Source organism: Mastigoproctus giganteus, chromosome 14 (assembly GCF_048544385.1).
Source record: "Mastigoproctus giganteus isolate SK-2022 chromosome 14, ASM4854438v1, whole genome shotgun sequence".
In the NCBI taxonomy this organism is placed as follows: domain Eukaryota; kingdom Metazoa; phylum Arthropoda; class Arachnida; order Uropygi; family Thelyphonidae; genus Mastigoproctus; species Mastigoproctus giganteus.
In genome coordinates, this window is record NC_143588.1 from 107,179,326 (window position 1) to 107,192,929 (window position 13,604).

Consider the following 13,604-nt stretch of genomic DNA (forward strand, 5'->3'; position numbering starts at 1 on the left):
GCAAAAATTGCAAATTTGCAATTTTTGCATCAGATTTTATCCCCGAAATGGCTGTTTGGATGTTCTTCAACCTCTAGGTCTGAGTGATCACAAGTGGGGACATATACCTGTATTATTATAATATTGAAGGGTTTGCTGCTAGTTTAATTACAAGGATTCTATCATTAATTGGCCAATATCCCATTAGTGATTTTGCAATTTCTTTCTGCAAAATGATTTCAGTGCCATTTATTGAAGTGGCTCCTCCTGAGTATATTATTGAATATTTTTCTGTCTTTTTTTCCCCACATTTGGCCACCTTACTTCACTAAGGCCCATTATGTCACCTTTTAGGCAATCCATTTCTTGGAGTACATTATCTAGTGTCCCACTCTTATTGAGGCTTCTAACATTCCATGTTGCTATTTGTGTCTACTTCTGCTTTTCAGATAGGTAATTCAGTGAAATTCCTCCCAGAAGGATTTAAGAATGATTCTTCATATGTTGTATTATCAACCCCAATCTTACTTGGTCCATTTTCACACACTTCTATCCTGTAACTTTGATCGGATCTCAGTATTGCAAGGGTTCCAATTTCAGATTCAGGTGTCATTTCTTCGTGTTGACTCATGGTTTACTATGGGAGATGTAATGTGGCAAGGTCCTGATCTCTTCCACAATCTATGCTGTTGACCATTTATCTCTGGTTCATTTGCCTTCGGGGCAGTTTCCCACCCTGAGGACAAGAGAGAGAGAGAGAGAGTCCCCTGTTCTGTCGCAAGGACACAATTGAAAGCTTATTCCAGCCTTCCTTCGGTTCTTTCCTGCATTAGCCGTCTACAGATGTTGCCCACTCTTCACCGGAGAATGCTTCTCTCACTTAGTGGTGCAGGTTGGGATTTTCTCTTTATTGATTTTGAGACCATAAGGCATTTCTCAAAATTCTCCAGTATATGTGAAGAGCATATACGTATACTAATAGCAAAGTACATATATGAAGGCAAAGTTTCCTCCACAGCCTGAAAATTGGCCTAGGGATTGACATAATAGATGACTTAATTGGCAAACAGGAACCTGACTTTGAGATATCCAATATCCTCCATGTCAGGTGTTGCTAGGATTAATGTACAGTTAGTTATAACAATTGAAACAATATACAGTAATCCAGTGATTAGTGCGCTTAATGCATCTTGCAAAAGTGGCGCATTAATCGAACTTAACCTATGGAAAATGTAATTGGTTCCATGACTTTATTTATTCTCGAAAATATACAGTACTGTATTTTTAAAAATTTTTTCAACAAATTATAATTACAAAGCACAATAAAAATTAAACAAAATTAAAAGTTAAGTAGAGGAAAATATTCTACTTTTTAAAAAAAAAATTAGTGAGTGTAGTTTGATGTGTATTCTCCTTCCTCTTACCATACATCTGTCAATAAGGCATTAAAGCTTCTTCCACTTTTTGACAAATTTTTGACTGCTGCATTCTAAATCAGGGTCAGCATCTAAGCATTGCTGCTTAAAAACTTCAGTAGTGCAAAAAATCTCATCAAACTCCTTTCAAGTGACCTCTTTCTTGTGGATAGGAGTTGCATCACCTTGACAGCTTCGTACGCTCATTGGGTATCTAAATTTAGAAGATCTGTATTGCTCAATTCTTCGGAATGGGATTCAATTAGTTCATGAACATTTTTGTTGTCTAAATCATTAAAACCAAGACCCTTTCCAGTGTGTTATTTCTTCAACAATGCCTTCCATTTCTTTTGGAAAGCCGTTAAATCCATTTGCACAGTGAAGAAGATGCTTCCACAAGGCTCGCATATTTCTTGATGTAAGTTCAAGCTATGACTGATGAATGTTTTCAATAGCATCTTTGATGCTATACTTTTTCCAGTATTCTATCAATGAAATTACATTCTCTCCAGATGTTGCTTGAATTGCCTGTTTAAAAGTCCTTCTGGTAGCAAGGTTTTAAAAGTTGATAGGCCCTTGATCCATTGGTTGCAGCAAGGAAGCTGTATTAGGTGGTAAAAATATTACTTTGATATTTTTGCACAAGGAATCAAGAGCAATGGGATGACCAGGACCATTGTCCAAAATTAATATAAAGCTTTAAAATCAAGATTATTTTTTCTGCGATAATTTTAAACTATTTGGCAGAAATAGCCCATGAACCATTCTTAGAATAGAGCTTTAGTTATCCACGTTTTCTTGTTAGATCACCAAATTATGGGAAGCAATCCTTGATTTAAGCTTAAGAGCCCTAGGATTCTGTGAGCAATAAACAGGCATGGGCTTTAATTTTAAATCTCCGACAGCATTACCCCCTAATAAAAGTGTAAGCCTATCTTTGGGGACTTTATAACCAGGTTGTGATTTTTCTGTTTTAGCCAAGAAAGTCTTAAAGGCATTTGCTTCCAGAACAATCCAGTTTCATCGACATTAAATATTTGTTGATCACTATAACCTCCTTCTTCCACAACTTCCTTCGAAGTGTCTGGATATTTTTGAGTTGCAGCTTCACCTGTGATTCGAACATTATGCAAGCCGGTTTTTTTTTTTTTTTTTTTTTTACCTCTCAAACCATCCAGAACTACACTGAATTCTTCATTGTTCCCCTTTTTCATCTTCTGTGGCCTTTTCTTTCAAAGACGAGAAGAGACAATGCTTTTGATTTAATAATATCGGCACTTAGCAGAATTCATTTTTGGTTACAATTTTTTAATCCTAATAGACAACAGGTACAGGAGCATATAATTTAATATCTATAGCTATATGTTGCCTGTAAATAAACAATGAACAGACACGATTGCCCTCAGTCGCCCTTGTGTTGTTAAGCCCAATACCAACAACAACCAAACTCAATTTCAATCATTGTAAGGCTTCTATTTCGAGTCGTTTGCATACATTCAGAACTTGGTGCAACCTTACCTTTTTCTTTGTACTCATCTGCTTTGCTCAAAATTGCTTGTATTGTTGATTCACCCATCTCATGGTCCCATCTTATTTTTACTCTACTGTCACTGCATTCGTACTTTTTTATTATTTCTGATGTGTAATGGCTCTGGCAGTAATCCAAACACCTTGACCACTGCCCTACGTTCATATTATAATGGATTTGAGTGAAAATCCTTATAGAGATTGTCTGCTTTCTTGTCTTCAGTCATATTAATAGAACCAAGCTAGGGTGAGAATTCTTCTAGTAAACTAGCCAATGCTTGCCTAGATTACTGTTTAGCTTGATTTGTATTATGATGCCAAGAAACAAACACTTTTTTAATATAAAAATAAATCTTAGCAATTTTTATATCTTGAAATGCATGTGATTATATTGACGTTTAAAATTTGAATAATGTACAGAAGTTAGAGATCGTAAACTAATTGGTTTTTTATTTGTTGGAAGAACTGGCTCTCTTTCTCTGAGCAGATCTTGAGGCCAAATTCCTTGGATAATGTATTTACATATACCTAAACTTTGGACTTGCTCTTAATGTAATTGGACCAGAGGTTATCCTGGAAATCTCTAAATTCCTGATAAATTGTTTAACTGATTCCTTTCCTGTACAGTTAGGGTATCCATATTAGAACACAAAACCAGGACACTTGCCTTATGGCATTGTTATTCGGTGTTGGGGGGGTGGGGTTATCTCTGAAAAAAATGTGTGGAATTTTGTTTTAATAATAAAAAGACATTTTTTATTTTCAGAATGTAGAATTAGCAAAAACAGAATACAATTTTTAAATTTGAACAACAAAATTTATGCAATAAATATGAAAACTATTTTTTATTAATATATTTAACAGAACTCTTCATAACACTTAACAGATCGTTGTTATTTTTAATTTTATTCTTAAAATCTGTGCAGTTTAGGTCCCTCAAATTAAAAACGCGTAATAATTGCATTAACTGTACTTATCTCTAACCTGTTACGCTCATTAGTCCCTTGTATTTCCATAAAGGAAAATATTCGCTTGCAACCAACATTATGGCCTGGATTTGCAAATAAATATGAACATAATCTAATAAACTCACTCCTTTGTTTGAGGAATTTGATTTTTTTAAGTAATCATATCCATTTTTCAGCACAACTCAGTGTATTCCATTCTTTCTTATTTTTGATTTTGTGTACGTCAATTTTTTTTTTAAACTCCAAACTGATCATATAATAAATTTTCATTAAACTTAATTTCAATTTATTTAAACGATTCCAGTGAATTTGCTATATCAATGTTGATATCAGTGACTTCCTGTATGCTGCTTTTTACTATTTCCCATTCCCTGTTTACATCCATTTCATTTCTGTTGAAGTTGTTTTCATGGCTCCATTTTTCTTCTACTAGTCTCATTTTGGAATGTTTTTCATTAGCACCCAGCTTAAGAACTGGAATTGTTCTAGGGGTTTCAGCTAGTTTTCCAAAAAATTTTTAGCCATTGAATAAAAATCTATGATTTCGATTTTAAACTTATGAACTTTTTAGTTTTCTGTATCACACTGAATTTTTCTAGCCTCAAATTATGGCAGAAATTGATCAGATATTCTATTATCTAACATCTTAATCGTTTTTTCAACAATTATTTTAACCTCTAAAATAGTTATTTGTTTTTTCAATTTTTAGTACAGTCAGGCCTCGTATAACACGGTAGTTGTGTTCCTAGAAACCCTCGTGTAATGCAGAATCGTGCAATATAAATAACAGGCCTTATTGGAAAAATAGGGTTAGATGCCAACCACCCAAGATCGAATGCACATTTGTAACCAAAACACTACCAAACACAATAAATAATCATAATAAAATACGTATAAGTATTTTATTATGTAATAAAATATTGCTGATGCTTTTGCTTCCAACATAAGCAGACTGTTCTTTGTTTGATCTTCTATCCAAACAGATAACAGATATTCCATCTCTTCCAATTCTATGTGTCATGATCTAATGGATTTTGTTAAACTTTTTTTGATTTTTTTTTTCTTCTTTTGCACACCAGTTTTCGAAGTTTATTACTCAGCTACAAATAGAAATATTTTCTCGAAATTTCGTTAGAAGATCAAACCCAGGAATCTGCTGTTCTGATATTGTTTACTAAAAACAATTACAATAAAGAAAACTTTTTATCAAATGCACATTGCAGTGTTATCAGTTTTACACCAGTTTTTCTCGTTTCTAAAAGATGAATTTCCCTGATTTTCTGTTCGTAGGAGCAATACACGTTGAAGAAAGGAAATACGATCTGTTCGCCTTTCAAAAACAGTTGTTGCTACTGTTTCGCTTTATTGCTTCTTATGTCAACTCACAGTAGCTCGCATTTCAAAGGCCCTAGGCTAATTAGGGTGGGTTTAGAAAAATAACAGAAAAAGGCCTAAAAAAATACACACTTGATGTCACATTTTTGTCATTTGCGTGAAATTCAATAGAAGGTTTTGAAAATTGAAGTGAGAAAATCGAAGAAAACAGTTCTGGCTTCACCTATAGCGAATTTCAGCTGTGTCCATAGAGTTAAAATTATAGAATTTATTAGTTGACCTTTGAACTAGGTACACTGGACCCGAGGAGATAAAAATACGGATAAGGAGCCACCGACCCCTAGACCACCTGAACGCCCCCCAATTGCTTCTGAACCCACTATTGCCCCCCTAGAAGGCTTCAGCGCCCACTGGGGAGGTGGTACCGCCCACTTTGGTAACCTATGGTCTATGGTCTGAGTAGCTTCTGAAGTGGCAAGTTTAAGAGAAACGTAATAAGGCATTATTAGAATACCCTCTGGTTATAAGTCAGGATCTAGGTAATGTTGATGTTTTTATTAGCAATTTCCATTCTGAAAGGTGTATAAATTGCCATTTTACTTTTAGTTTAATGGTTTTACCTGATATACAGAACTGTGATAATAACAAGTCGTCTGTTCAATACTGGTGTTGGGGTAAACAACTCGGGAAGATGTTACAGCTATCTTTACTAGCATTTTTATACCATATATGATTTGGAAAGGATTTAGGGGAGCACTGTGGTTTTGAGTAAGGGGGATATTTTTGGATGCAGTCTTGGGATAGAAAATTTTGGCAAGTATCATAGGAGGTTGTAAGAGCATTGGGATTTTGTGAGGTGGCTACAGCTTGTGGGTATCTTCAGTTAGTATGTTCATTAGGAATATTGTAGGATGGGTTTGAAGTTAAGTGAACATGAACCTTTAATATTAATAGAATAAATTACATAAGTCCAAAAATGCAGAACACAGGACTGTGAGAGGATATCATAGTACTTGAATGTAGTTTGGTGGAGCCCTTTGCACAGATCTTTGATATTTCTGATCATTAGCAAATTTGTGAATGATCTGTTTCATATCTTCACTGCAGATAGCAGTGAAGATATGAGATAGGTATAGAAGCTTTGATTACGAGCTGGTTTGGGTATTTGTATTATGAGATGTGAGATATTATTAGCATACATGATCAAGTGTGGGGAGATGGAAGTATTTCTTTTATTTATATATTTATTTATTCAATTGATTGCTATTTACAATTGCCCCTTGCACAGTATGTAAGCTAGGGAGGATAAAAAATTTACAACTTAGAATAAATTGTCATATATATTGACAGTTTAGTGAAAGAAGTCCATCATGCTGAGTGTCTCCAAAGAGGAGTATCTACATCATGTTCCAGTTAGTACTGATGTGATTCAGTTGTTTGTTGAAAGATAGTCATTCTGTAGGTCTTACTGGAGCATAATTTTTCATAGTTTACTTAAAACTGGTTCAGGATTTCCATTGTATTAAGTGGGAACGTTCTGTTAATACTTTTCAAGGAGATTAAGTTGGAGCGAAGTGGGTTAATTTGGCATGATTGCCTCAGACTTTGTGGGTGCGACATGATGCTGGATAGAACTGGCATGTCATATCTACCTGTCAGTAAGTTTCCCAGGATATGAATATTTGTCCTGATAACAATAAACATCTGGGGTGTCTGCTCCATATTCGCATACAAAATGCCTCTTGATACAGTGAAGGGAAATTGGAAGAAGTTAATATTCAATGCTTAAGATTTTTTTTAACATATGTTTCTGGAGCTGATGACCAAATGACCAAAGTGTACAAGGCAACCAGAGCAATGCACCTAACAATGTATTCTTTCACCAGTTGGGCATTATGGACCCCAGTTAATTCCTGTCTTGAGTGTCAGATGGTGGCAAGGGTCTTCTTTGTGGTAGTAAAATGCTCCCTGAAGGATAACTTGTTGTCCCAGATAATTTCCAGATCCTTGTGATATTCGATTTTCTGTATGGATTGACTTAAGAGTATAGTGATGTTTTGCTTTTTATGCTTTCGGGAGAAGGACATCTGAGCCATTTTGAGAGGGTTTATTTCAAGACCCATTGAAGCCAGGAAATTGGCCAGGTTAGTTAACTGCTGTATGGCTTATAGAGCAACTTTCTGCCTTCTGACACTATTACTGGATGGAAAGAACATTTTCATGTCATCCACATAGGTTAGGATATTATTGCAGGTTGAAAATAATGGATCCGGGGCTGCAGCGTAAAGTGTCGCAGAAATAATCCCTCTTTGGGGAACCCCTCTATGTTGAATGTTTATTCATGACTGCACAGCCAGCTCAAAGCACATACTGAAGGAGGTACAGCACATATAGGCTTTACAAGTATATGAGCTCCTAAGACACTCATGAGTCCAATAACCGATGGCCCAGAAATATATTTATTAATGCTTAGCTCTGGCAATTGTTCAGATATATGTGAAAGTCATCTTTCATATTAAAATTTAAGTTGTAATATGAAAGTAAGTTTTAATGGATAGTGTGCCAAAACTATATTTTGCATATGTCAAAATGAAACCACAAACTTGTACTGTGAATATCCTCTGATACCACCCTGTAGAATATTCAAATGTTTTACTGATATAGGTTAGAGCCAAATGGGTTCAATATACAAGTAAATGTTACTTTTTGTCTGGAATTGATATTCTGGACAAAATAATTAATATTTAATATAATCAGCATTTATCCCCAGTACTAAGGCTTTATTACTCCTGTTTTTGTAAGGAATACTGCAAGTAGTGTAATATGTTTTTTTTTTGTCAGAAATGTTGCACTAATTACTTTTTTACTAAGTAAAATATTTGCCAACAAAACAAGGCATATACTATCACAAAATGTCTGAATCCAAGCTGGTATGGTCTTTGGTCTTACGTTCACATTACGCTGATTAGCTGTTGTAATTGTATTCTTTATCATTTTAACAATATCATATATATAAAAAAAAAGTTCAGAAATTAAAAAGCTAAGAGTCAGTTTTGGTTAAACTTTAAAGTGATAATCAGTTGGTAGGCTGTTTTAATTAATTAATAAATTTAATAACTGTAATAAAATAATTTAAACCATTCAAAATTTTAAATGGATTTTCATTAAGTAGTTTTACTGAAATTATATTTCAAAGCATTCTTAATGATTATGGAATTCCAAATTGCAATTCATCATCAAATCTGTGGGTATGTTCATATTAATTTCTTTGAAGTTTAGCATTTTGTAACAAAACACCCTGTCTTTTTATGAAAGACAGTGATTTAAAAAGCTTACTTTGTTAATGCTTTGGGGCCTAAATAATAGGAAGAGAAAATATTGTTGGTGTGGGAGCAGAAGGGAATGTTTTTGTAGTTCTTTAGATCTCTTAGAAAGCTGCACTTTTCTGTGTTTTTTTTTAAGATTGAGGGGCCATAAATTCAAATTGAGGAAAGATGGTTGTAGAATAGATGTGCAGAAATTTACCTTTAGCCAGCAGGTGGTCGATTGCTGGAACAAACTTCCATCTGTCGTTGTGGAAGTTAGTTGACAGCTTAAATAAATTCAAAGCTGAACTAGACAAACTTTGAGTGAATGGATGGGCGAAACAGGAGGATTTTTGGCTGATGCTATATAATCTTGCTTTCTTGCATCATATGCCTCTGCTAATGCCAATGCTCAGATAATTTTATTATAATTTCAAACTAACTATAGAATTATAAATTAACTGGGTATTCTATCCCATGTACCATGGGATACCATAAGTCTTTCTTCAGTAGGAAAACAGTAATAATCAATTTAAATTTAAAGGATTACATATCAGAAACATGCAGTACAATACTGACAGATATGTATCTATAAATCTGTAACTGATAAGGACCTAGGACAAAGAACCTTCCATTCCTATAAAATGCAGTGAAGTGTTTATTTTGCTGCAGTAAAATGCCATTATAATGAACTTCTTTGGGAACATGTAGCTGCCAACTCTCTGGCTTTGACAGAGAATCTGTCTTTCTGACTGCTTTGAACCCCCTTCTCCATCTCACCTTCATAACAGTTTTTATCTTTTGCTTTCAGTAAAAATATATTAAAACTGTATTAAATCAGAATTATTTAAAAATATGTAAATTTCTTATTTTTATTAACAAATGCAGCTTTAATAGACACCTGAAAATAGTTTATCATATTTATTCAATTAGTCATGGGAACAGCAAATTTTATTCTGCATGGTTTTTTTTTCATCACAATATATATGATATTGCCCAGGGATGATATTCTCTCTGTTTAGAAAGCAATAAAGATTAATAAAACAACTTAAAAACAGTTTATAAAAAAATATCTTTAATGACATTATATTTTTATAAAGATTTTATAAAGATTTATTTGCGAAATAAATAAATGCAGAGTATTGCATCTCCACTAACTAACATTGCTGATTATCTAGAAATATGGACCAAAATATACCCTCTCCTTTTAAGAAATTAGTAAAGGCTGCTATCCTTGTCAGTCACAATTATGAAAGACCAATGGGAAATAAGTACAGAGATAATACATCATGAACATCGAAACGGGTTTATGTTCATGATGTGTATTGTCTATGTTGTTATGATATTAACTATTCAGTATTTGCCACAACACGTGGCAAATTTTAAGTAGTGCAGTTCTATCAGCATTGTGCATTCAAAGCAGTTTGTGCATTGATACAATCTAATGAAGTGTTACAACTTCAAATATTTAATACACTCATCATAGCAGAAACTATATGACTTCATGAATAAATTTGATGAATTGTCAATTTAGTTATATATATATCATGTTTCTGATTTACAGTGTTTGTTTTGTAAAAGAGGCTTATGGATAAATACTGCAAAAGTAACCATATTTGTTGAGAGATTATAGTTTTGAAATCATATTTTTTTTATAAGAAATACAGTATTACATAAAATTTTCATTAATTAATTTAATTAAACTTAATGAAGAGGCTTGCCTTAGTATTTTCTTACGAAACTCTTCTATTCTTATTCTCACTATATTACCGAAGTTAAAATTTTATAAATTACTTAAATGAATTTTTTTCAGCATTCAAAAGAAAGCAGACTATCCAAAATATCTGGTATCAACAATTGAAGACTCCAACTTTGACATTCGGAACTATAATAAATCATCCCAAATATGAACAAGTGCAAAAAAAAGACATTAACATCATAAAACGAAATGTGAAGAATAAATAGAATTACAATTTAAAATATACTATCCTTAAAGCTGACAAAGCTTTTTTGACTTAGGGTGTCATGATCACAGGTAGTAGGGAAGCATAGTGTGTGCGATATTTAAAAGGAAAAGAGATTAACCTAGTTGTTCCTTGTTGTTTTTATATATTTTAATAAAATTTTAATAAACTACACATTCAGAAATACAGTACTCCAGTTACAACTTAACAATAATTTTTGTTTTTTAATGTTTAACTTTATTTTTTTGCACTACAGATATTTGACTTTACTACAATTTGAAATGTATAGCTTCATATTGCCCTTTTTTCTTCCAAATGAGTGGATTGCCACACATCATTAGTTTCTGAATTTTATGTAATGGTGTGCTTTCATCACATTGAATAAATGAAAATTTCAATATAAGCATTCATTCCCACAATTTGGAACCACTGCATTACCAGAAGTGTTTCTAAAGCAAAAGACATGAAATTATGATGACCTGAGGCCTGCCTTGTTACAATCATATATATACGTTTCTTATGTTTTTTTTATTTGATCATGCAATCTTGAAGTGATGAATTTATATACTGATATTTCTCCTCCTCCTTCTCAGAGAGGGAGAACGAGGTGCCAGAACTGAAAATTTGCTCTGGTACCTCTTGTTCTGTTGTCATCTCAGACTATTTCATCAGATTATTTTATTTTATTTTATTTTTTTAATGAACAGATATCATGCTGTTACACAGTACCACTGATTACTACAAAAAAAAAGAGAATTCCCACCCCCAGACAACATCACAGACCTATACACTGTTGACAAAAATGTAGCATTTTTGTGTTTTTTTAAATGGGAAGTTCACAAATTAAATATATTTTATTAATGACATATTACATGTCACAAAAGTTAATTGTTTACACATCTTAAAACATATAAACCTACATGATTCTGCAAACACTGATTTTGATTGTTGTAAGTTTACCTCCTAACTTTTATATTTACAAACTCCTTAATTATGTCATCACAGTCTAACAGAAATGCTATCTCATATTCAATTGACAGTATAGTTAGATCCACTAACCTGTAATCCAGCATAGTTGATTTTAAACAATTCTTAATTAATTTCAATTTAGAAAACCGTCTCTTACTACTGGCTTCAGTCAGAGGAATGATTACTAAAATTTCCAAAGAAACAAAAGTTGGGGAAAATAATTAATCAGTTGCAATTTGCAAAGGGTTCTGTGACCAATTGTTCCACTACAAATCCATTAGAATTCTTTCCTTGCTGATCCCAAGACACATTCATAACAGTGCCAATATACACTTTGCACATGTACACTATGCATTCCATCTGCTTTCTTCATTTGGGTGGTTTGTTGCTTTCCCTATATTAAAGAACATCAGGTTTGCTGTTTTGTCCTTTGAAAAGTGTCACCCAACACCCTGCTTCATTAACTTACTTCTGTCAGTGTAGCTGTGTGCCATGCTGACAGAAAGCTGTATGCTCCAAATGTTATTTGTCCTATCCCTCCAAATGTTTTGTGGTTTCTTTTCACATGCATTGTTCTGTTTGCACTTATCAAAACTGGCATGGTCTAACAAAGTGACTATCGAGTTCCTACCTCTATATGAAAACAAGCCTAGATGTGAAATCTGACACACTTTGTCACAAGAAATACTCAGAAAATTTGTGTTGAATTCTTTTGGCTTATCCACTAGCTTCCTGGAAACTTTGTGAAGTGGATGAAGAAAGATTGTTGTCTTGATCATGTTGCAATGACATGATCCAGACAACATAAAATAACTGTGAAATCACTTCCATTTTCTTCAACATTTGAACATTCCTTGCAGCCAATGTTACTCCAACCTCTTCCAGTTGAAGTAACATTGGCTTTTGCAATATATAAACTACAAAAGTACATATGTCAAAAACATTTCTTACTACGTGACAAGCACATGAAAAGGTGATAGCTAAATTCTTTCTGTACTTCCTTTTGCATGAATTCTAAGATGTGGCTTCAGCATACTGTAACTTAAATCAGAAACAACATCTGCCACAAACACAAACAGAAAAGATAACTACTTGTAACTACCTTGTTGGCAGCAGTCTCTCTGGTGGAAGCATCAGTTGCTATTCATTGATTTTAAAAATTGCTACCATTGTCTTGGCATTCAGCATTGGCAGCTGTTAAATAATGATTAGCATTCACTAAAGCCATTATGAAAGCAATACTTGCAGCAACCCTTTTGTCTTTATTTCCCATTTTCAACTACAAAATGTACTGTGCCAATGTTTGCGATTCAACAACAAACATTGGCACAGTAAATCAAGTTTCATCTGGATGAAGAGATAGTCATTTCCTGATTTGTTAAGCAACAGTGGCAGGTATAGACAAGTAAGACTATTTGCAGATACACCAGTTGTCGAGAAAGCAAATGTTTGTATATTATTTGTTAAATACACCAGTCAGCTGGCACCACCTTAAAAATCGAACTCTGGATCCCTCTGGAGATATTTCCTGGGGGTAGAATGGCTGTAGCTCAGGGGTAGTATATGTGAAAACTGGTATATTACATGTTTGAATCCATATACTATTACAAAAATTGTTGTCCACCACTGATTGGGCACTGTTTGATTAGCTGTTATAGCAATAAAGCTCAAAACTTTTGCATGGCATCTCTCCTGGCATATAAAAAGTTACTTTTTTAAATCAATGTTTTATTAACTAGTCCGGTCTGTGGCCTTTTTATTACTGTTCCTTAGAATCCATATACTATTACAAAAATTGTGTTGTCCACCACTGATTGGGCACTGTTTGATTAGCTGTTGTAGCAATAAAGCTCAAAACTTTTGCATGGCATCTCTCCTGGCATATAAAAAGTTACTTTTTTAAATCAATGTTTTATTAACTAGTCTGGTCTGTGGCCTTTTTATTACTGTTCCTTAGAATTAGGACAAACCAAAACTAAAATTTTCAAATTCCTGGTAGAAATTAAGCATTATCTGTGGTCAAATATTTAAATTAGTTCTGAATGAAAGGCAACATAGAACTGGATGTTAGTGACAATTTTATTAAGGAATGGTATAAATGCTGATTACACATTCATTCAAACCACATTAGAAACCTCTAAT